At 41.1% G+C, this 23099-nt stretch overlaps 1 protein-coding gene across 1 annotated transcript in view; it reads left to right on the top strand.

The window, feature by feature from the left end:
- Positions 1 to 21695, top strand: part of SUB1 (SUB1 regulator of transcription) — an 80763-nt gene extending 59068 nt beyond the window's left edge. Inside the window, exons 6-7 of the transcript XR_013341562.1 lie at positions 16523 to 16574; positions 18438 to 21695. The gene's annotated coding sequence lies outside the window, so the exon portion shown is untranslated. The remainder of the gene's footprint in view (positions 1 to 16522; positions 16575 to 18437) is intronic.
- Positions 21696 to 23099: the final 1404 nt, after the last annotated feature.

Genomic DNA, 23099 nt, shown 5'->3' with positions numbered 1-23099 from the left:
AAAAAGGTCTTGCCATTAGCCTCGTCCCCACAAGTTTGGGTTAGCATCCCCAGTGCCTGTTTTAGCAAATAGAGTGGGTGCCTGTGGCACAGCTGCAAGCATTTATTCAATGCACTACAAAGAACTTCAGGCAAGCATGCTGAGGACTGTAATGCTTCCTTTTGTCAGCACAAGCCTGTTGATGCCTCAAAAGTTCTTTTCCAAAATTTTTAGTCAGAGTTTTAAAAGTTTTTTAGTTTGCAGGAGTCTGGACATGTTCTTGTAGAAATGAAAATTCCTATGAAGTGAATTTAAATCTAATGATATGATGTGGACATGCATCATTCATGTGTACATTTCTCAGTATCCTTGAGAAAAATGTTAGAAGAAAATGCAATATAGAGAAGGAGATTTTCCCAGGATCACTTCCTCTTCTGAAATAATAATCTCTTTTGTTCAGTCCAAATCAGCCTTCCAGAAGATTTGTCTGGTCTTGCCTGTCTTTCTGGACAACTTGTGCCACAGATTTTTAATCTCTGAATAACCCATTCCAACACCAAATCCCAGTTTCCTATGCTCATTGTTATTTCACCTTTTGAAGTAGAAGCTGGCAGTCACTACCTGTGCACAATGACAGCCCTGACAACAAAATAAGTCAGTAAAGGAAAGGCAGCATTACAAGCATATCACGTGACTTTGATATCTCAATAGCTAAAGAAACACTGGAATTCAAGTTAACTGTGGAATTTCAACTCTGTCCTCTGCTGTGAAACATCTTTTCATTATGTCTTGCTATTCATGCTTTTCCCTAAATAGTTATTGATTTCTAAGGTACTCTTCTTCCCATGATATTTTGCCTTTATAGTGAAGTTCTCAGAAATAATTAAGTTCTACAGCATCATTCAAATGTGAAGGAAATGAGTCCTTTTCACTCACCAGCTGTAAAGATCAATGGAAAGAATACATATTAATTTTGATGTCTGCACTGAGGCTATGCATTTCACATATTAGATGTGGCAGGCAAAAATTCTGACTCCAGGCTCTGAGTTCCAGGCAACCAAGGTCCCAGGTGAGAAAAGACTTGTCTGGGCCCCTCCTCACCCCTCTGACTTTATTTCCCTTGTTCTCCACAGCTACCACATCCTTCTGACTCCTGTTCTGGTCCTGCCTTGACCCCACACTGCCCGTCACATCCATGGGCCATCCCCAGCCTTGTCCTTCTGCCTGTCTTGTTGGGAGGATTCCTGAGTCTTCACTCCCCCATCACTACCCACACATCTGGCTCTTGTCCTTTCTGCATTTGAATCCAGGAATTTTCTCTTTCACATTGTCTCACTCCAATGAACATCATCTAAAGTGCAAGAGACAGACTTCTGGCTCACCATCTTCAGGTGCTTGGCCTTGCCATGGGCTGTGAAACTCTGCAGCTGAAACTGCAAAGGAAGTCCTGCTTGAACTGTGGTTGGAACCTGCTCAGTGAGGATGAAAACTTCAATAATTCAATTGCTAAAATGAAAGGAATCTCAGAGTTATCCCCTGAGCATGTTCAAATTCAGCTTCCTAAAGGCATACAACATAGCCAGATTTGGGCAGGTTTTCAGGAGGGCCAAGGGGATATCTCCGATGAAGGAAACTCTCTCCAAGGAAGAGAGATGCCAGAGCTTTTCAAAGCAAAGGTCAAAATTGCTTTTTAACTTGGACAAAACATTGAATTTTTCCTTACCCTCACTATTGGAAACTGCTAAGTTTGTGGATATTTTCCAAAAACTTCAGCCTGAGGCAGATACCTGGCATGGAAAATTTCATTCCAAATAGTTATAGTTTGGCAACATTGTAAGTGCCTGAAAATAGGCTCTTACAGCCCAAAGGATCAAGCTTTCACTACAATGTGAAAAGCTGAGCCACCAGCCCTACCTGCAGTCACAGCCCAACATTTTGCCTCATCACCTGCACAGAAAACAGAGCAGGGGTGCAGGTGAGGGGGTGGATTTCCATCCTGTCAAGAAGGAAATTGCTGTGATTGGTACTAAAGAAATTGGTTAGGATGATTTGGAAATACTCAGGAATTTCTAGCATAGGGGAGCTTTGGACAGCAGGGATTATAGACCCCCATTCTGATTTCTACTTGTCTTCATTCATTCATATGTGCCACATACATGAGGTTTTCAGTTTTCTGACAAATGTACTAGAAACAGCTTAGTCACATTGTCCTGATTTCCAGCTTGCTCAACTTGGTCTGTCCTTAGTGGTAGAGAAATATAAAAATCTGAATAGACAAGGTCTTTTTTATTGTCAGCTTATTGGGACATCAGAGATGAGCTGATGATAGTTTGCAGGTGGAGGAGAGGGGGAATGTTTATTTCTTTGTAGAAAGAGGTTTAGAGGCAATCACAGCAGCATCTGACTAAAACCAGAACTGATTGAAATCAGAAGAAAGGCGAGAACCAGGATGAATAAAACAGGAACAGGCTGAAAGTGCAGTAAAACACAACTTTCGCAGAAACATCGGCCTTTTATCTTATGCCTCGAGTGAAAACAAAGGTGTTTTCCAGCGGAAGGGATATCAGCCGATGCTGTTTCGGGAAGGCTGGAGCAGGCTGGTGGGACCAGGAGCATCCCCGGCAGCTAGAGGGCACCGCCGGCCGCGGTATGGGAGCAGAGAACACCGCAGGGGACTGGAAAACCAGCGAGGTAAATTTTGCTCGTACCTGAGGTACCTGAGAGCTCACCGACAGATCTGTGTTTCCGAGCCTTGCTGAGTAATCTAGCTCAGTGGTCTCTGAACCACACATGCTTTTCTGGAAGAGTTAAAACGTTTAAAAAGAGACAGCACCACTGGGGAAAATGTTTCAGTTTTACTTTTATTTCCCCTGTGCTGCTATATATAAGGCCAAAAAATTGTTTTTGTCAGTTGTCTGGAGGAGGTTCAGTGTTGCTACATAAGCAGAGTAACAGCACCAGGTGACCCTTCTGGCCATTAAATTCCTGCCTTGGCCCACTGAGGTGGGTACAGTCACATTCCTCAGAACTGCATGCAGCTTGTTGTTGATGAACATTTTAATACTGATTTCCACCCAGGCACCCTTTTAATCCCTATGAGCTACACACCTGGGAGCTGGGACCTTTCCCAGGTCATGTCCTGACCCTGTCTGTGACATGACAGCTTATCAAACTACTTCCATAACAGTAAATTCTGCTGGAATGAGCAGAAAAGATGGGATTTCTGTTACATGTTGCATTTGCAATAATCGGAAAAACAGTTTGCTGTGCTTTTACATTCCCTACAAATCTCTTCATCAATTTCTTCTGGTTACTTTCCCTCTGGTTCTCCCTCATCCCCTGCATGCATTTTTGGTAGTGAGCTAAGCAGGATGATATGAGAGGAATGGCTCCATCCTTGTCTTCATCCATCCCCTGACTTGTTTCAGGGTGCTGTGTGTGCTGGGGAGGCCCCATGGGATGTTGGTCAGGGTCAGTAAGGTTTACTGGTGCCCTCAGAGCCTTGACAGCAGTTTAAAGTGTCAGCTGCTGCCCACAGATCTTAGCTGCAGCAAAATACCCACAATTGACAAATGGGAGCAAAAAATACCACAAAAAAACAAACCCCACTAAAACCCCCCAGACAAACCATAAACTACCAAACCATCCCACAAACCCCCAGAACAACTTCGCTTTTGGGACTTAATCTGTTCAACTCTTAACTTTACAAATTCCAGCCACAGCACGAGTTGCAGAGCCAACTGATGTGTCACCCACCCTTGACTTTTAGAGAAAGGGGCAAAAAGTTAATAATGGGCTGAATGAAGCCAAAATGAGACCCCAATGATCTCTGAGTCACTGTATATTAAGTGTTGTGAGAAATGGTAACATTCTCCCTCTCCCACAACTCCACGCCCTTGAAAAAACCCCTGTGGTACAAGTTACCTCTGTGGGAGGGGTCCTGCTCTGCCAGTTGTCAGCCAATGATCCAAAATGCAAACCCACCCCTCCAAGACAGGTCCAAGTGGAATAAAATACAACTGAGCTTCAACAGAGGAAGAATCTAGATGAAATCTACTCCAATACCACACAAATAATGATTTCTTACTGTATTGGGCTTGCAGGGCCAGATTTTGCTAACAGAGGGGCTAGAGGGGTGGCTTCTGCGAGAGGCTGCCAGAAGCTTCCCCTGAGCCAATGCCAGATGGATCCAAGATGGACCCGCTCTGGCCAAGGCTGAGCCAGCCAGTGACATTGACAACACCTCTGGGATATTAGATTTAAGAAGGGGGAGGAAACCTGAACACAGAGAGGAACAGCCCTGCAGACACAGGGTCAGTGAAGGAGGAGGGGCAGCAGCTGCTCCAGGAGCCAGAGCAGAGATTCCCCTGCAGCCCCTGGTGCAGCCCATGCTGAGGCAGCTGTGCCCCTGCAGCACAGGGAGGTGCAGGGGGAGCAGAGATCCACCTGCAGCCCTGGAGGAACCACACCAGAGCAGGTGGGTGCCTGAGGGGGCTGTGATCCCACGGGAAGCCCTCCTGGCAGGACCTGTAGCCTGTGGAGAGGAGCCTGTGCTGGAGCAGGTTTGCTGATAGAGGACTTGTGACCCTGCAGGGCCACACTGAAGCACCCCGTTCATGAAGGACTGTACCCTGGAGAGGGGACCCAGACCGGAGCAGTTCGTGGAGGGCTGCAGTGTGTGGGAGGGAGTCACATTGTAACTCAGATTTGTGGAGGACTGTCTTCTTTGGGAGATACTTGTATGTGCCCCCAACCCCCCCTGAACAAGCCGAAATTCATCAGTTGCAGGCTGCAGAAGCACAACGGAGGGAATGCATCTGGAGGAGCACAGCTCTGCTCAGGAGACCCAGAGAAGAAGCTTTGAAACTGTGACATTCTTTGCCAAGACTCTCTTGCTTTTCCCTGAGGCTCCCAGGCAAAATTAATGATGAGTTGCGAGCCAGAAAACAATGTAATTTTAAAAGAAAAAAACATACCAAGCAGTTCATCTCAAATGGAGATGGTAAAATATCTCTGCAGCGGGATTTTTTACTCCTTATGTTTTACTTGCTGTGGCTACCTCACATTTGGAGGGAGCTGTGTAAGCCTTGGTGTGAAATCCAAAGAGCAGGCAATGTTTTTACATGTTTGTTGCTCCTACTCTCGCTGCACATGTGACCAGTTCCCCTCACCAACTTGCTCTTTCACCCTGACTCTTCCCTATCAACTCATTTCCCTTCTGTCTCAGAAACATTTCCCTCAGTGTCTCTAGTTTATCACAGCCCATTTTCCTCCTGTCCTCCAACTCAACCATTCTTCATGGAAGGACAAGAAACTCTCCTGCACAGGTTAAAAAACATCCTCTAATCTAAGCTAAAATCCTTTCTTGATCCTGGCTGTATACAAATGAAACCCTTGGCCCAGCAGGCCATCCTGCAGGGCTCCTGTATCCCTGGCCGTGTCTGCAGCCCAAGCAGTGCTCACATGTCCCCAGCCAGGACTGACCCCACAGCCTCTTGTCCTGCCAGCTCCAGGTGGTGACACCTGCCATGCAGTGACGTCCTTAGCCCAGAATGACATCCTGGGGCTTGAGCTGGAAGCCGGAAGATAGCTTCTTACCAGAAACCCTGTGTGTCATGCTTGTGTTACATACTTAAATCGTAGGAAACTTTTATCACTGTTGGTTGATGGACAAAAAAACTGTTAATTTAAAAATACCCAGGAGATGTGGTACAGGCAGTTTCGCATGAGAATGTTAATAAGCAATTTTTGGAATGATACAAGTAGCAGCTCTTTCCTCATCCTGCACCTTGACTCGTTACTTAAAATTGCTTGTTAGAAACTTCTGTTTCTGCAATCAAGCTCTTGTAGTGATAATCTCTTTACAGAAATACTTAAACCCTGGACTCCTTGGTCACTCAGTTAACTAGGCCAGAGAGACACTGAACAAATTTCCCCCAAGAAGAGGAACTCCCTGCTGCTGGCAGTGGCTCAAGCATTTACTACAAGGGGAAAAGGGTGCACATCTGTGGTGTGCTGGGGGCAGCAAGGACTGTAGCCAAACCCAAATCTACGTACTCAGCCCTCCAACGTCTAAGCTGTGCCTCACTGTGATGACACAACACTCTCCAAGCACAGCAGTGGGGTGGTGAAACTTGCCACAGCAGCCCTTAAGAACTCTGGTCTCCAAGGCTCACTGTTTTGTCCAACAATTGTTGAATTAGCTCCAAATTTAATATAAGAAGTGATGTTGCATCAGTTTAGATGAATTGCTTTTAGTGTAAATGTTCATTTGTGCATTTAGCATTTACGCTGGTTTTGTTTTTGGTTTTTTTTAAGTGTGGGCCCAGGGTGAAAAATTGCTTTCTTTGGTTACTGAATGGAAAATCTCTTAATATCAAGGGGCTTCCAATACACATTGGTCAGGTTAACATTGTGTAATTCTAAACTAGGCTACTTAATGACTATTATATGCAAAGAATTTGTGTTTCCAAATCAATCCAAGCAAAAGTTTCTCCTTAGCAGCATCATAAAATCACTATGACATCCCTTAGAGAAGACGAGTGATAAATGTGCACATATACTTTATTAGTCATAAATCATTACCTCTCATTATGATTTTCTTACTTTTTTCATACTGACTGGGAAGAAAGGCAAGGTCTCTCATTGTCCAATCACCCTGTATAGAAATGACACTATGCTGAGACCATGGCCACAAAACTCTGAATTTGTTTTCAGTTTTGACTAAACCATGTCTATTGCCTTCAACAGTGACCAGCCCAAGAAAGAACCCTCAGATATTTAACTTCCAATTCTGCTTTACTGTGCCATTCTGACAACTCAATTAATTTTTTTTGTTATTGTTTTGTTTAGGTTTGGGGGGGTTTGTTTGCTTGTTGGTTTGTTTTGCATGTTTGGTTTGGGTTTTTTTGTTTGTTTGTTTGTCAGGGGTTTTTGTAGATAAGCCATTTTTTGTTTGCTCAAATGACATTTTGCCTCTCAGTCCTCTCCCAGATACCACCAGTGCTGATCATGTTTAAAGAATTCAACAAAGAAAAAGTCCTTTCACCTGAGTAGTAATCCATCACTTTCACAAGATCCTTACCTTTCCTTCACCTCCTTAATCCTCACTAAAAAGCCAAAAGGAAGATCATGGAGGTGAAATGGTTATGAATCTCCTCTGCTTGTCTCAGGCCCTGTGAGGTGTAGGAGCTGTGGTTTTATGGTGGTGAGATGACCACCACCACAGAGGATAGAGCTGTAATGAGGAAACATTCAAGCATGGCTGGGCATGGGCACTAAAATTCCAGAATTGACTTAGGAGGTCTCAGGCTCCCTGGACAGACCCACAAGATGCAGAATGACTGGCCTGCATTTTTTTGTGGAAAAGTCATCAGTGAAACCTTGCCTCCTGTGGGTTGCTTTTTATTTTTTTTTTTTCTTTTCTTTTGTATGCATATATTGCACAAATGTGTATTTCACAGTTTTCTCTACAAAAGCAAGAAAACCTGTGCAATGGAGAAAAACGGAGAGACTGAAACGAAAAAGAATTTTGTAAGCCTGCTGAAGAGATGTTGGTCTAATTCAAAAGTAGTAGATAAGGACCTGTGGAGAAGGAAAGTGGAAAGACCACTGTTTTTTTTTTTTTTTTTTTTTTTTTGTTTGGTTTTTTGTTTGTTTGTTTTTTAAAAATATCTAACATAAATGCAGGTTGAACAAAAGCACTTAGTAACATTTCTAAGCAATTGTTTCCAAGATGAATCTGTGGTGGAATGTGCTTTTCTGTTGTACTTTTCCTCCTTTTGAACCTTTGAAAATTTGTTTGGAGGCAATCACTGCTGTTTCCTTGGGAGTGAAGAGGAATAGGTAAACACATTTCTCAGGCTAACACAAGGTTAGGAAAAGAATGGGAATATGGTAGGATATTGGCTATAGCTCCATGGGTAAATGTCCATGGGGTGCAGAGACTGCTCTTGACTTCAATCATCTGCTCCAGAGCCATTCATACAACCGGATTTGAAGCCGGAGGAACAGGATGAGTTACATGCAACTTTACACCTCCCACTTTAAAATAATTAAATTTGCCCTCCATTTTCATAGTGGAACTCTTTTCATGCCATCTGAAGAAGGTCAGTCTGTTGGGGTATCTCAGTGCTGCTCTGGGCAGGCTGCACAGCACTTGTGGCTGCAAGAGGAGGAAAACAGAAAGGAGGCATGAGTGCAGAAGAGGGATTTAAATGTTTTCAAGCTGGATGGTTAAGGCAGATGTGTTGCACCTGGATATGAGAAAGTCCTCGAGGAGAAGCATATTGCAGGCAGCTTGCTGGGAGATTTCTAGGAATTGCGCAGAAATGTCAAAGACCATGCATAAGGAAATGGTATCAGGACTGTCTGTGGAGGAAAGAAGGGGTTTTCCATTCGAGTCACTGAGGTATTTCAGAATCAGTGGGAGATTAGTCACACAGTCTGTACATTTCAGGACAAAAAAGAGCAAATTCCCTGGGACAGAAACTCTTCCTCTGCTCCTCACCTCTGCTAAAGCATAAAGTGACCTTTATTTTTCCCTTCAGTAGAGAGAATTTCAGAGTTCCTAATTGAAGCAAAGCTTACTGCAGTATTTGGATTATATCACTGTATGTAATGAAAACTTTCTGTTTAAAATAATAACACCCAAGACTTTCATTAAAATAGACACCATATTGTTGGCAAAAGTTTATTTTATGCTCTCAAATTTTATTTTGAATGCTTAGGTTTGTGGTTTTGTTTACTTTCAGTGAAATGCATTTTGGTGTTTTGCTGGCTTACAGTAGCCAGTCAGACTGCTGCCCAGAGGCCAGAGGTCAGACATTTTGTAGTCAGGCTACAGAATGTTTGTGAAACAAATTATTTTCCTTTAAAGTCCATACCTTTGTTTACACTCTCCCTAGAAAGTAATTCTCTGTTAAAGGATGATGTGTCTTCAGCACTGTGGATATAAGAAAGGTATAATTGTGTAATGCTGCAGTTTGTGACCCTTCCCCTCTAAACCTGCTGTAGCACCGTGGGGTCTAGTTCTCATTCCACTGTGCCCATGGTCACCAAGAGTTTGCAATACCAATACCTAATGCAATGACTAAAGTGAAAGACAGAAACGTGAAAGCAGTGTAAATAATTGCCAGTAAGTTATTTTTTATGTGGAGAACTCAAAAGAGATATATCATCTGCTGCTTGCTGGAAGATGCTGGCTTCAAAAGCAAAGGGAAGTGCTGCTTTCCTTCACACAGAAAATTCTTTCCCCTAGGTGGAAGGGATAAACCACTATGTAGTAAATAAACTGCCTGCCTAATTCTGATCCCCACCTCTCCCAGATGCACAATGAAAAACTGATAGGAATTTTCTTTTCTGCTTATCTAGTCCCTGGCCTTTGATCTTCCAGTGTGATGAGAGAAGAATAATCCATGAGGAATAGAAAAAGATTAATGAGGTGCCATGGGGTCAAGTCAGTCTCCCCCTGCTAATTACTGGTACTTGTGTGGATTAGGAAAGAAATTAGAAGATGAGAAAGCCTTCCAGGAATGGCTGTTCCAGCAGGACAGTGGGTGAACTTGTTGGGAGAGGCTGACTCTGACCTTTAGGCATGATGTGTGGACCAGCAGAGTGCTTTTGAAGACAATGTCCTGTTCCTGCTTCCCAGGGTTTGTTTTGCATGGTGGAGCAATGTCAGGGTGTATGAACTGGGCTCTCTTTTTGGTGCTACAAGGATGGAAGTACATCAGGAGAGCTGGAGGCACAAGTAGGCATTTGGCCCCTGGGACCAGACCAGAGCTAGGCCTGTAAAGACAAGACATCCAGAAGGGTGCACAGGGCACCCAGTACAGATATGGCCAGTGTAAACTTCTCTCTTTAGCTATTATTCTTCCCTGCACTCAAAACCACGGCTGTCATAGGGACCTGGAGGCTGGAGGATGACTCAGAGCTGAGCCTGCCAGGAGAGCACTCTTGGAGGCTGCTGTCCCTCTGGGAGAGATGTGGCTGGGGCTAGAAAGAGCCTGGCATGTGGTTATGGTTTGACATCTTACCGAAACATTTTGCTGGTTGTTGCTGAATAAGCTCATGGCCTTGGTGATCCCATTTTCAGAGGACAATGGGTAATTAAAGATCTTTTCCTTGCCCTTGACTATTTTTTTCACTGTCTACCTATGGTCTAGGAACATAGAAATGAGATGTAGAAGGTCTTTAAATAGCCACTGATTTGACAGACAGGCTTCAATCTCTCCATGAACATGTTTGTGCTTTCTTTGCTAGAAAGGTGGGTCCTCCCACATTGGTGAAAACTGAATTAATGAACTTCTAACCTTCTGAACAACCACCAGCTGAGAGGGATGAGCTTAATCATTTAATATCTTTTCAAAGACTGAGTTCAGCAGAAGATAACAAACTTGAGAGAGAGGAGCTGTAAGAGATGCAGAAATTCCTAAATGTTCCACCAAGAGTGGAAGAACTTCACTAAGTATCCATGTAAGTATTTCTACATTGCAAAAGCTTCTGCATTTCTACTTCACAACACAGAAGTCAGATTTTCACAAAGGAACTAATTACCCATATTAAGTTGCTTTAAAAATTACACACAGTACCCAAAAGGGCCCCATTTATATGTGAAGAAAGATTCCTTTTTTTTTGTCTAAACATTTCTACACAACTCATGCTAGCATGGAAGGCACTAATGTTCATGGTACCTAGAAAATACTTTCAAGAGTTTGGATTATGTCCAATACACTTATGAGAGAATTATAACATCTCAAAAAAGAGCCATAAAACTTCTTGTGACAGCTTCACAGATGGTTAGAGAACCACAAAAACACTCAACTTTTCTGCTTGGATATGCTTTCACTGAAAATTCCCCCTGGAAGTTTTGTTGCTTAATTTTGGCAAGGAGGATTAATTTTACATCTTTCAGTTTGTCCTTGGAGAAAAGAAATGACGAAGAAGAAATATTTTCATTAAAGTTATTATTAATTATTAGTTCTCACACTTTATTGCACATTTCTGATCTCTTTCATAACACTTTATTGACTAATGGAAAATTTGTTTTGTAGAAAATAATTACTAGGATAAATAAAACCAAATCTGAAATCAAACATTTAAACTCATGTTCATGCCTAATTTTGATTTGAGAAGAAAGAGTAGTATAAATCAGCAAGTTTTATGACATATTTCACACAGCGATTAACAACAACAGATGGGAATCAGTTAAACATATCAAACCTTTCAATATTTTGGGTTATATATAAAGGAGAGAATTCTATGCTTATGGAGGAACCTGATATCCCATGTAGCAGCCAAGCCATGCATAATTCTGTAGCATCACAGGCATAAATGTTCTCAGCACATTTTTCTTTAGCTTTAAATTAAAAACTCAACCTACAAATAATTTCTACCAGGATCGCATCCTGTTTTTTCGTCATAGCTGTGCAGACATGGACAGAGAATACACAGGGAATTAATGTTACAGTAAATCCTTTGCTGGGCTTCTGTGGCTGCTTCCTCTCCACAGGAATTTGTTCCCTATTTTGTGTTCAGGGATATCCTTCCTTGATTTAGGCATAAAATAATTTGAACTACCAAATAAACAACACTTCCATTTGTTTCTGCTTTTTTCATAATAGTACGTTTTGTAAGTTGTATCTTTTGTTGTGCCATCCAGAAAATCATGTCAGTAAATAGTAGTCAGCAGGGAAAATACTGATGTTATGTTTGCTTGACACCAAAGAGAAAGCATAGTGAAGTCCAAGAGCTGCTTGAAAACTTCCTGGCAAGATATTATGATTTGGACTTTTGATACTGCTACGAACGTTGCATCATTTAGCAAATGGTAGAACTGCACACTGACAAAAATATTTATTATTCTCTCAGGAAAGCTGAGATCAAGAATTTATTGCTATTGCTGAAATAATGAGGCTTAGCATTTGAGAATCCTTCCTTAGTTAGAAATGAGCAAGTTTAGTGCCATGTTTATAGTTTTAAAAGTTTCCTATGAACTTGAAAGGTACATACAACTTGAGTATATACAAGAGTTCCTAAATAAATAACTCAAAATTAACCAGCCAAGTACACACTAAGAAATTCTTATTCAGAAACAGAAATTTTCTGCAAGTGAACAATTACTCTAAAACAGTGCAAATTAGTTATTTCTTCCCAGAAAGCCTGAAATTCCAAAAGAAGGTACAGCTAATTTTTTTTATTTTTTGCACCTATTGTCTCTATGGGATATTTTTTCTGCTTGGGAGCTCCTATTCAGGCAGTAATAAAAACAAAACAAAACAAAACAAAACAAAACACCCGTTATTTTCTGTCTTGAGAGAAGTAACTACAGGAGGTGCTGCTAGTCAGAGACTATACTGTTTAGAACCTATATTTCAACTTCTCTAGGCTGTTAGACCCTTCAAATGAAATTTTCTATTTAGGGCATAATATTTATGGTTATAATACTTTAAAATGAACATGAGGCTTGTTTAACAAAAGAGGAATACAGTCTTCCTGTGTTTAAAGAAGATGTCTGCTCCTTGGCAGCAGCTGCAACACTAGGTTTTCTCTCATGATCCCAACTTATGTCCTTCAGATTCAAAATCAAAAAAACTGGAATCAGAGAAATGGCAAAAGCCTGAGCTTGGCTTGAAGAGTTCGACATTCATGCACAGGAAATATTCTTCTCAAGCAGGATGTGAAGAAGGAGATGAACTCCCCAGAGAAAAATTATGATTCTCCTAAGAGTCCTTTAAGCTGTCAGAAATTCTGGGAAAGTATTAGCTTTTCCAAACATCAGAGTGATCAGGAACCTCCCCTTCTCCAAGAACTTCCCTACACTTCTTCTGACCAGCTCCCCACAGACACTCAGGGAGCTGGTGTGGTAATGGAGTCCACCCAGTTGGCTCAGCATCAGAGAAATCAGATAAATCAGTGCTTCTTGCTTCAGATTCCACAAGAGATCCACCAAGTTTCATAAGATATACATATATATTCTTAATGAGAAAAATGTATCTTTTTAGAATAACGAAAAGATGAAATTCCAACCTTTGCCCAACAAACTCAGAACCTGTTTGTGCACCAAATCCAATGTAAGCAATACTCTCCTATTTTGTAACATTATTGTACTGATGTCATTGGATGAAATTATATTAATTCAACTTTTACAATGAGAAAATGTTCAGCTACACTGGCAAACAGAAGTACTCCATAGCCTTGAGCAGAAACTGTTATATGACATTATCTTTGTATTCCTAGCATTAGCCTTGGGACAGGATTTCCTTAGAGGGGCCGTAAAAACCATTTTTAATTATTTAATAATATCAATGTTGAGAATTTAAACAATTGCCATCGTATTTTTTTAGCATTTGAGTTTTTTCTTTATTCTAAGAGATCTGAAAATGAAATTTCATCTGATTTTTCTCTACTTGAGTTTAATTTTACTTGAAATTCCTTGTAGTCCTTTGGCAAAACTTCACAATCACTTTTACCAGTTGAATATGTTAGTAGTCACGATACTTTAGTTTATGATTAGTCTACTTCAGTTCATTCATAAATATGTGAATTTAATTTTGGGCTCTAGCAACTGACTACTATTTACTGTCCTCGTTGAAGACTCTGATATTGCTGGATGGTAGTAATTGCCAAAATAAAAATAAGAGAGTTGCACATAATCAAATATTTTTCAACACATTATTAAATTGTTTCCCTTTGTTCATGTGCATAACTCTGCATATATTTTCCTGGCTTTGTTGGAATCAGTAAGCCATCTAGTTAAAAGTAAAGAAATCCTTTGGCAGTCCTCAAATATATGAAAGGGCAAACTGGGAATGTGAATTTTGTTTTGTGGTAACTATTGATAACTCTGTTGTTTACTTAAGTTTCCATCATAAATGAGGGGCAATTATTTGAATCAATATAATTTCCACTTATTATGAACATTGAAATTTTGGTTCAGCAGTTTGAAGCACATTAAGTGATGCTCAACAGCTTTGTGAAATATTATGTTGCTCCTAGATATGCTGTCCCAGTAGAAATTCTGCTTTAAAGATCTCATAGTGATAGAAGTGTGTGCCTGGGCGGGAAGATTAGGAGCTCTGCCTGGTTTGTTTCAGCACTTCCTGATCCACAGGGGCTGAAGGGCATTCCCGTGGATTCAGAGTGATGCCATCCTTTCCTTGTAGATGGTACTTTGTTGTAGCTGCCCTGATCCTGTGATGTGATCTTTTTTTAAAGGCTGTGATAATCTGATAATCTGTTTGTACTGGTAGGTTAAAACCTTTGACAAAACGTTTTAAAAATGTGTCAGGAGAGCCTCTGCTTCCCTCTCATGCATTGTTGCTGCCTAGCACAGGAGTTTGCAGCAAGCTAGGCATCTGCACATAAAGTGCCTATGTATATGAAGTAAAAGAGGCAAAAAAGCCCTGAAGAGAGCCCTCAAACGCTGTCTTTTGAAAGGCACTGAAATGCTCTGTCGTCTCATCATCCACCTTCTCCCTGCTGCAGCCTGCTGGAGGGCATGCCCTCACCATAATAATGAAACATATTCACAAAAAAAATTGACCTGCCCTGGTTTCCTGCCTGCTCCTCTGCCAGGAGCTTTCTGCTTGTGGGTGTGGAGGTCACTCACCCATGATCCTCAGGATGGGGTAGAACAAAGAGGATCATTCTCCCACTCCATGGGCTCTTTCTCAAAGACCAGGATGCAAAGCGATTTACATTCCTAAGCAGCAAGTCATGTTTCTTGAAACTAGGATGTGGGCTTCTAGATTGGGAGCAATATTAAGAAAAGGGCAAATCTGTGCAGCTTCTGAGAAAGGAAGCAGTTCACTGGGAACAGTGTGAGCGCAGACATTGTTCATTCCCAAGTGTCTTGCACAGTGGCTGGAAGCAGACATTGACAGGAGTGAGCACAACCTGGCTGTAAAAACCATCCTCTTTGACTACGGGTGCTCTGCCAGGAAAATTACTGTATTTTGGGGGTTAAATCTGCCCAGATAATATAATCAAGCAGCTGTGTTTTCTTCTAGACATTGTGATCCTTTGTTCAGTCTTTATTTTCAGTTGCCAGGTTCTCTGAAGATGGTCTATTTGGCTTGCAACCTATGTGCCTGTTGCCTACATGTGCCAAATTTGGGGCAGAAGACACATCTTATCAAACATGTATTTACAGACATATTACTTCTCCCCCAAAAGATTAAACACTTTGATATTTAAATATGAATGTGCTGAAGAGGTGCCATTTCTCATACATGTAGTTTCAGTTTCTGTTGTGAACAGAACCATCACCCTGCCAAAAGTTTCAGCTTCAGTATTATCTAATGAGTCAATCTCTTCCATTTCTCCTTCAAATGTTCTTCTAAGATGTTAAACCAGGTCAACATTTTAACTGATCACATTTTCAGGATTTCAGTAATTTCAAATGTAGCTGCATCCTAGAATATTCTGCCTCCCTGTTGTTGATCAGAATCCAATTCTTCACAGAGCAGCCTATGAAAGCTTAATCTGATCTCTCAGTGCTCCCACATCTCAAAAGGGTAGATGCCCTAATGGCTATGTAAGTTTCTGTGATTGTGGAAGCTTTACACAAGCTTTACAGGTTGGGGATTTTTAGCAGCAGTAATGAAACTACAATTCTGTTTTGTTTTTACATATGCTGATCTCACTGCCTAATTATTCTTGCTGCAAATACTGCAGATGTTGGTCAAGCCATTTTCTAAACACTGTTTGAGCTGCAAGTCGTTACCAAAGCTTAAATTGCTCAAGCACAGATTCTTCAACAAGTTTAAAACATAAAAAATGAGCAAGGTTAGTCTTGTTTAAGTGCAGGCATTGTTCTGCATTTCTTACAGTTGGTTTCTCTTCTCCAAATAGTGAGTTAAAAGAAATGGCAAACTGGGCCCTGACCTGACAGGAATATTTCCTGTTTGCCCACAAGCAGTGGATTTTACCCAACAATAAGTAGCCTGCTGGGAGAAAGAAATGTGATTTACTTCCAGGAGCATGCTATGATAGTTACATATTTACTGAAATGTACATATTTTGCTGCTGTGTTGCTTATGTCCTTATAAAAAGTTTAATTCTATTCTTTCCACAAAAAGGAACTCTTCCAATATGATGCAAAATGCTATAGAAGTATAATTTATTTATATAATTTCTTAGTCTGGAGCTCACTTACTGCCCAAGAAGCTGTGCTGGAAACCTGATGAATACCATGGCTTACCTCACGCAGCCCAGCTAATGTGCAACATGAGAGGCTCTAAAAAACGCAAACCTGGTTGTAAGTCTTTGGGTTAATTCAAGCTTTACTGATTCAACAGCTGCTTGATCTCAGTGTGCAATGACTTCTGTTTCAGTATCCCTACAAACAGCTTGCATACTGTGTTTTATGCCCCTTAGGAGATGAAGAAAAAAAGCCACCAGACATATCTTAAAACCTAGGACTAATAGATGAAACATGTATTACAAGGTTCACAGAGGTCTGCCTTTTCCAGATTTGAGCCTGGGAGCTGATTTGTGTAGATGTTGGGTTAATAACATGTTCTCCATGTGTTTTTTTCAGGAAGGAATGATAGGAGGCTACTAGAGGAAAAGCAGGATTATAAAAAAGTAAGGTAAGAAAATTAATTCTTACACTGAAAAATCAAGAAAATGTATATTTTAAAAATCTAATGTAATTTCATGACAGCATAGCTGTTTCTTTGAGTAACACAATCCGATCCTTTCTAAAGTTGGTATGTATGGTCATCAGGAAAGTTTTGTCTCTTGTAAAGAAGGAGCCATGCAAGGGGCCAATGAGAAAGAAACCAATATCTGTGCTGCAGCCAACAAGGAAAAGAGGAAATCTGTTCTAACTCATCTCTGCAGCTCCTGTACCAGCTGCACTGTGCCAGTGCTGACAGTGAAACCTGCAAGGTATACCTCTCACAACCTGCAAGGTATACCTCTCACTGTGCCTGTGTATTTGCTGTGTGTCTGATTCCTCTATGTTTGTTCTAGTATTTTGTATGTACATTTCAGATATCAAAGGCACTGTGTATCCTGGTAAGGTATTAGGTGTGCAGGCTCTCTATATTATCATCTGATTTCATCTCTCCCAACAAAATATGCATTATTAGTTACTTCTTGTGACACAGTAATGATTTCTGTGTCTTGGACACTGCTTAGTCTGTCAATAAACTCAAGGTCAGCAACAGTGGGATGTTAGCTCACAGTTATGTAGGACACATGCTTGGTATATCAGTGTTTTGAATTTATAAAAGTCATACTTAAACCCAGCTAGTTGAACAAATTAAATCCAGAAACTTAGTCCAAATATATGCTAATGATAACTGACTTCTCTCCACAGTGTAATGTCTGTTGCAGATTTCAGTTTATACCATTGTTGTTATCAAAACCACCTAAAAATATTAGATTTAAAGTCTGGAACTAATTAAGATATAGGTCAAGAGCTGATATTTCATATCTTCATTACTCTTGCTCTTTGAACTTACATCATAACTGAAGCTTTTTGTATAAAGCCCTTTACTACTTCATGCATCTGTTAAAAGATTTAGAATGGAAAAATCCAAGGTGTGTCTTGTGTGGAAAAGCCCAATAATAAATTCCTGCTGCTTCAGCACATTGTTTTAACAAATATATTGAGTGGAAAGACTGGCTGAAGATTTAACATAGTGCTTAAATTCTTACCACCATTATTTTCTGAACTTTCAAATAAAAGCTGTGCAATATGTATGTATGGATATTGAAATATCTGTTGTTGGTTCAGGTGTTCAAATTAAGCTTTCCCTTCAGTCAAAGCTTGGCACTTAATCCCAATTTACAAACGTGAACTAAAAGAGATTTTTCTCTCCTTTTAATAGAAGTGTGTGTATATACATGCATAGTCACATCACAAAACACTTTACATAATGCAAATATAACTTATTTTACTTTGCTCTAGGGCAATTTCCATTTTGTAGCAAGAGTTATTTTATACAGTTTTGGTGAAAACTGTTACATAGCCCAAATCCTGAAATTATGTGTGTATTCCCAGCACAAAACTTGTGACTTTCACAGCAATTATTATTTTTCTTTAAGAACTTCCCTTACATATAAAAGAATTTCAAATAAAGATGTATAAGGTAGGTCCCAACAAGGTGACCACAGGGCCTAGAAAGGAGAAGAGAGTGTTAGACTGCAAGAAAAGGGTGTTTTTGAAGAATTTCTTGTATGCTGTGAGCACTGATCCAGTTCAAGGTCTGGTTCTTGATGTGATAGTGCCATTGCCACTTCTGGGGTGTGGCTTTGCAGTTTGTTGCTTCCATAGGTAAGTAATTCCCATTAAAAAAAATAGAGTCTGTTTTTTCGCAAATATGAAATTTAAACTTTGAGGTCAGAATGGCTTGTCTTAACAGTCTCTAACTTGAAGCTTGGAAGGAAACTGTTTTTCTGTCCCCTTTTATTTTTCGATGTTTCAACTTATTACTTTTCTACAGTGGGATGAAAACAAGACCATTTGGAGCCTTTTTGAGAGAAAGAAGAAAACACCCTGTTTCATACCTGTTCCATGCGGCAGCTTATGAGGCCTCTTGCTTGTAGGATGCTTCTTCTCCTTTGGACATCGCCAAATCTGGAGAAGATCAACTACATTTTAAAGAGAGGAAATGGATGTTTGCTCCACAATTTTCCCCAGGAAAAACGCAATTTCTTACCCTTTGTGTCTGCTGGACAGAAGGTTCCAAACTCCAATAATGGTTCTTTGGGTATTTTTTATCTTGTCCCATAACCACATGTGAGCATGTCCCATTTAGAAATAACTGGCCTCTGCTTTCAGCAGGTCTTTAGAGATGCTGTCTGTATGGGGAAAATATGTAATGTTTATAATATGAATTTAATATTTCGTATTCAACTGACACCAGCTCTCAATCTACTGACATCAGCCTGCTCAATATATCGGGACCTTCTCACAAGACTGACATACTGAAAATGGTCTCTTTTTTTCCTGAAAATTGTTATTTGAATAATTTGGCCCATTTCATTATTTGAATAATTTGTCCTATTTCAGTTTTGTCCCTTAAAAAATGAACAAAAATGATAATTCTTCTTAGCCACAGAGAGGTTATGATGGAGGTAGTTCTGGTTTCCAAAGTGAACAGGAGAGGCAAATCCTAAATGTTGAAGTCAAGCAGATTAGACAAAACGCAGCTTGGCTGAACAGTGTCCTTCTCTTTGAATTAAGGTGAAAAAGGAATGTTTATGGACAGGGAAACATCACAGAGAAGAACACAGAAGATGCTTGCTGCTGTAGGGAGAAAATTCGTGCAGCCAAAGCTTAACTTGAAGTGAAGTTGACCAGAACAGTAGGAGAAAATAAAAGATTTCTTCAAATATATGGATAGCAAAAGGCTGTGATGAAAATATATCAGCCCATTACAGGATGAGGATGGTCACCTCATCAAGAGAGACACCTTAGCTATCTCAGATGGCAAAAAGTAGCGGGATGGCTTCTGTGACAGTGTAGGAAACAAAAGTTTTAATAAAAGGCAAAATAACAAAGCTCTTTACAGAGAAAAACCGAGCTAAGGCAAGAGGTTCTTGCTCTTGCTAAAACACTTCACAAAAGTGATTTACTTCTTTTGTTCTCTTCTTTTTCTAGTGAATTGCTCAGGTGGGACATTTTATCTTCTGTCCAGTTGGCTATCCTTAAGTTTGAGGTGAAGTCCCACTCAGTATCTTATGAGGTGTCTTTTAACCAAATTGAAGAGAGAAACTTCTGGGTTTTTTTTCCTTTTTAAGGAGACAAAGGTCACTCCATCAACAAGGGGCACATTCCTACAGGACACACATAAGGCAGGTGTGTTTACTGCCATCTTTGCCTCCATCTTCCCCATGGATGACGGACCAAGAGAGTCTTGGCAGCCTGTGAGAATGATCAACTCTCCTTTGACTCTGAACACATGTGGGATCTGCTGCTCCATCTGGATCCCTACAAATTTGTTGAGGGATTCATCAGAGAATGCACAGCAAGCTGTCTGGTGTCATTGCAAAGCCTCTCTGGATATTTTTTGAGTGGTCTTGGGAATTCAGAGAGGTCCTGATTTTCAAGAATGGTGATAAGGAGGAGTCTGGAAACTACAGGCCTGTCAGCCTCACTGCCTGATAAAATCATAAAAAAAGATTATTCTGGGAAGTACTGAAAAACACCCGGAGGACAATGCAGTCATTGATCACAGCCAGTGAGACTTCATAAGTAGAAAGCTGTGCTTATCAAACCTGATTTCCTTCTATGATAGGGTAACCCACTGAATTGGTCTAGGAAATCCATTTAATGTCATCTTTTTGTACTTCAGCAAACCTTTTGATTTAGAGGATCCTTCTGGACAAAATGTCCAGCTCACAGCTGGATAAACACATCCTGTGATGGCTGAGCACCTGGCTCATAGGTGGGACACAAAGGGTTATATTGACTGGAGTGAAATCAGGCTGCTGACCTGTCACTAGTAGGGTTCCACGACGTACTTGTGAATTATTTCTAACTCAGCATATTCTATGATTCTATATATAAAATTAAATTATCCCAGTTCTCAGGAAGAGTTTGTTAGGTTTGGCCTGGGAAAACAGTTATTCTCTTCAGACATAAAGGTAAGTTTTGCAAAATTAGGTAAAGTAGAATGGAGTGAACTTTTCTATATAATAAGATGAAAAGAAAATGTTGGCAAAATGTGTATTGTAAGGTGACTGTCACTGCTCTGAAATAAGTCAAGCCATTATGGCTGAGCACACAAAGGTTGTGTACTCCCACTGCCTCTTGTTACCCTCACAAGGAGCTGTGAAGATGAGATGAGACTTTCTTTAAAGGTTTCTGGGATTTCATTGCAAAGAAGCGAGAGATGAATGTTCAAAGAATTCCTGTGCAGAGAGACTCTTCATGGGCTGGGCAGGACAGAAGGGCTGTTTGAAGGCTGGCTACAGCCCTACCATATCCTGTGGGAGGGATCTCAGTGCTAGCAGTGGGAGTAATATCTCCTCTGCTTCCTCCTAAATCCAGGCAGGAAGGACATTTTGAGGTATAGGATTAACTATACCACTTCATCTGACAGGAGCTGAGCGTGAGCACCATGAAGACTGCATGTCAGTGAAATGTAAATTTTAAGGAATTTAGAGATTTTAGAGGAGATAAGATTTTAGTTTGAAATAAGCCTTACTAGAGTTAATTAAAATAATAATAATAAATGAGTAGGCCTAGATGAATTAAGGAGTTAGTAGTTAACTAATAATTGATTGCTTGTCAGCACAATGTTTAGTTAGCTGGGTTTATAATGAAGAATATAGAAACTGACAAATAGCTTTTAGGGACATAAGACAATTGTGGGCCTCCTTTGTTCTGAAACCAATTGAAGACAAGGAATGGGAGTTCTGCCAAGAGTTCATTTGTCATATTTGCATTGAAAAGGTAGAAAGGTCAGAACGAGGAAGACTTCATTTACTTCCTTATTTTGGGACCCCTCCCCATGAAAGGGACCACTGACCCATTTCAAGGAACAATCTACACCAGCTTAATAGCTTTTGGAGTAATTAGCATATGAAGCGGGGAATAGGATGTACCAAAATTATGAATATGTATTTGTATTTTGGATATTCAATACTTGTATGGATAAAAAGACTCTGTAATCACCTAGAAGGTGCGGTGTGTATTTGGGAGCTATCCCACACGCTGCCCGGTGTCGAATAAACATACACTTTCTAACTTTAAACTGTTAGAGAGTTTTTGTCCATCACAGTTGGATATCGGTACTAGATCAATATCCATATTTTTTCAATAAATCATCAGCACCCTGGGGACCTATGAAAAGGAGGGGCAGAGAAGGCAAAGTGAAGCAGAGAGGCACTGTTGGTAAAGTAACAACTTTTATTAGCATCAAAATTTGTCTACATCAAATCCTAAATGTGTCTGTAACTCTCATTATCTAACCTGGGCCCTTTTCCAGGTCTCTCTGTTCTTCTGCCTGCTCCTTTGGTCTTGTTCCACTGAGCTTGCTGTTCCATAGTCTGGAATCTTTGGACCATAAGCATAGCCTTGTGCAGTATCTCTTGGGCTGTGTCCTGCAGGTCTGTGGCATTGGCTGTTGGTTCTTGCTTCTGCCTCTCTCCTTTGCCGCAGTTTGAGGGCACGGCTCAGCCATCTCTCATAAGCTGGGGTGTTGATGACAGTAGAGGCAAGAAGGCTGTAGGCACATCCTGCAGGTCGTGCAATTGCTTCTTCTGGGCTTTTTTTCCAGTCCTGCTGCTCCTTCACTTCTTGGAAAGGTCTCTGGACCAAATGATGGGCCTTCTTTACAGTCTCAGCTCTGATGTGCTTGGCCATGTCCAGCAGAGGTGGGTTATTGACTAGGGGACAGTGTGGGGCATGTGCTGGGCTCTCTGGCCCATCTGCTCTGGCTCTTGCTGTTGTCACCTTGTCCCCACTTTCTTCCTCCTCCCGCTTTTCTTTTAGCTGCTGGATCATAAGCCAGGCCCTCTTAACAATATCAGTCCTGATGTAGTCAGCCATGTCCAGCAGAGGTGGGGTATCGACTGTAGGGCTGTGTATGGCATGTGGTGGACTTTCTGGCCCCTCTGCTCTGGCTGTTGCTGCTGTTGCCTCATCCATGCTTCTTTCTTGCTTCCACTCATCTTCTAGCTCCTGTACAGGTTCCTGGATCATAAGCCAGGCCCTCTTAATGATCTCAGTTCTGATGTAATCAGCCGAGTCCAGCAGTAGTGCAGCATCAGTTGTGGGGCTCTGCAGGCCAGCTTCCAGATTCTCTGTTCCTTCTGCTTTGACTTTGTCTTCTGTCACCTTGTTCTTGCTTTGTTCCTGGCCCCACATTTCTCTTTGTGGCTCATCAAGTCCTTGGACTATACGCACAGCCTTGTCCAGGCCCTCAGCCTCCATGGACTGGGCTATGTCCACCTGAGCTGGGCCATTGGCTATGGGACCATGTGGAGCAGGTGCCTGGTTCTCTGCCCCTGCTGCTCTTGCAGCCTCTACAGGGGAAGAAGAAGCTGGTGGCTCTGCCTCCTCATGTTTGAGAGGTGTATGGTGCTCCTCTTCCTCAGGAGCTACAAGCAGGGCAGAATTAGCCAGCTGGGAATCTGCTGGGCCAGGAATTGCTCTC

This window comes from Lonchura striata, chromosome Z (genome assembly GCF_046129695.1).
Source record: "Lonchura striata isolate bLonStr1 chromosome Z, bLonStr1.mat, whole genome shotgun sequence".
In the NCBI taxonomy this organism is placed as follows: domain Eukaryota; kingdom Metazoa; phylum Chordata; class Aves; order Passeriformes; family Estrildidae; genus Lonchura; species Lonchura striata.
The sequence above is the reverse complement of the archived record's forward strand: the minus strand, read 5'-3'. Positions and strand labels throughout refer to the sequence as shown.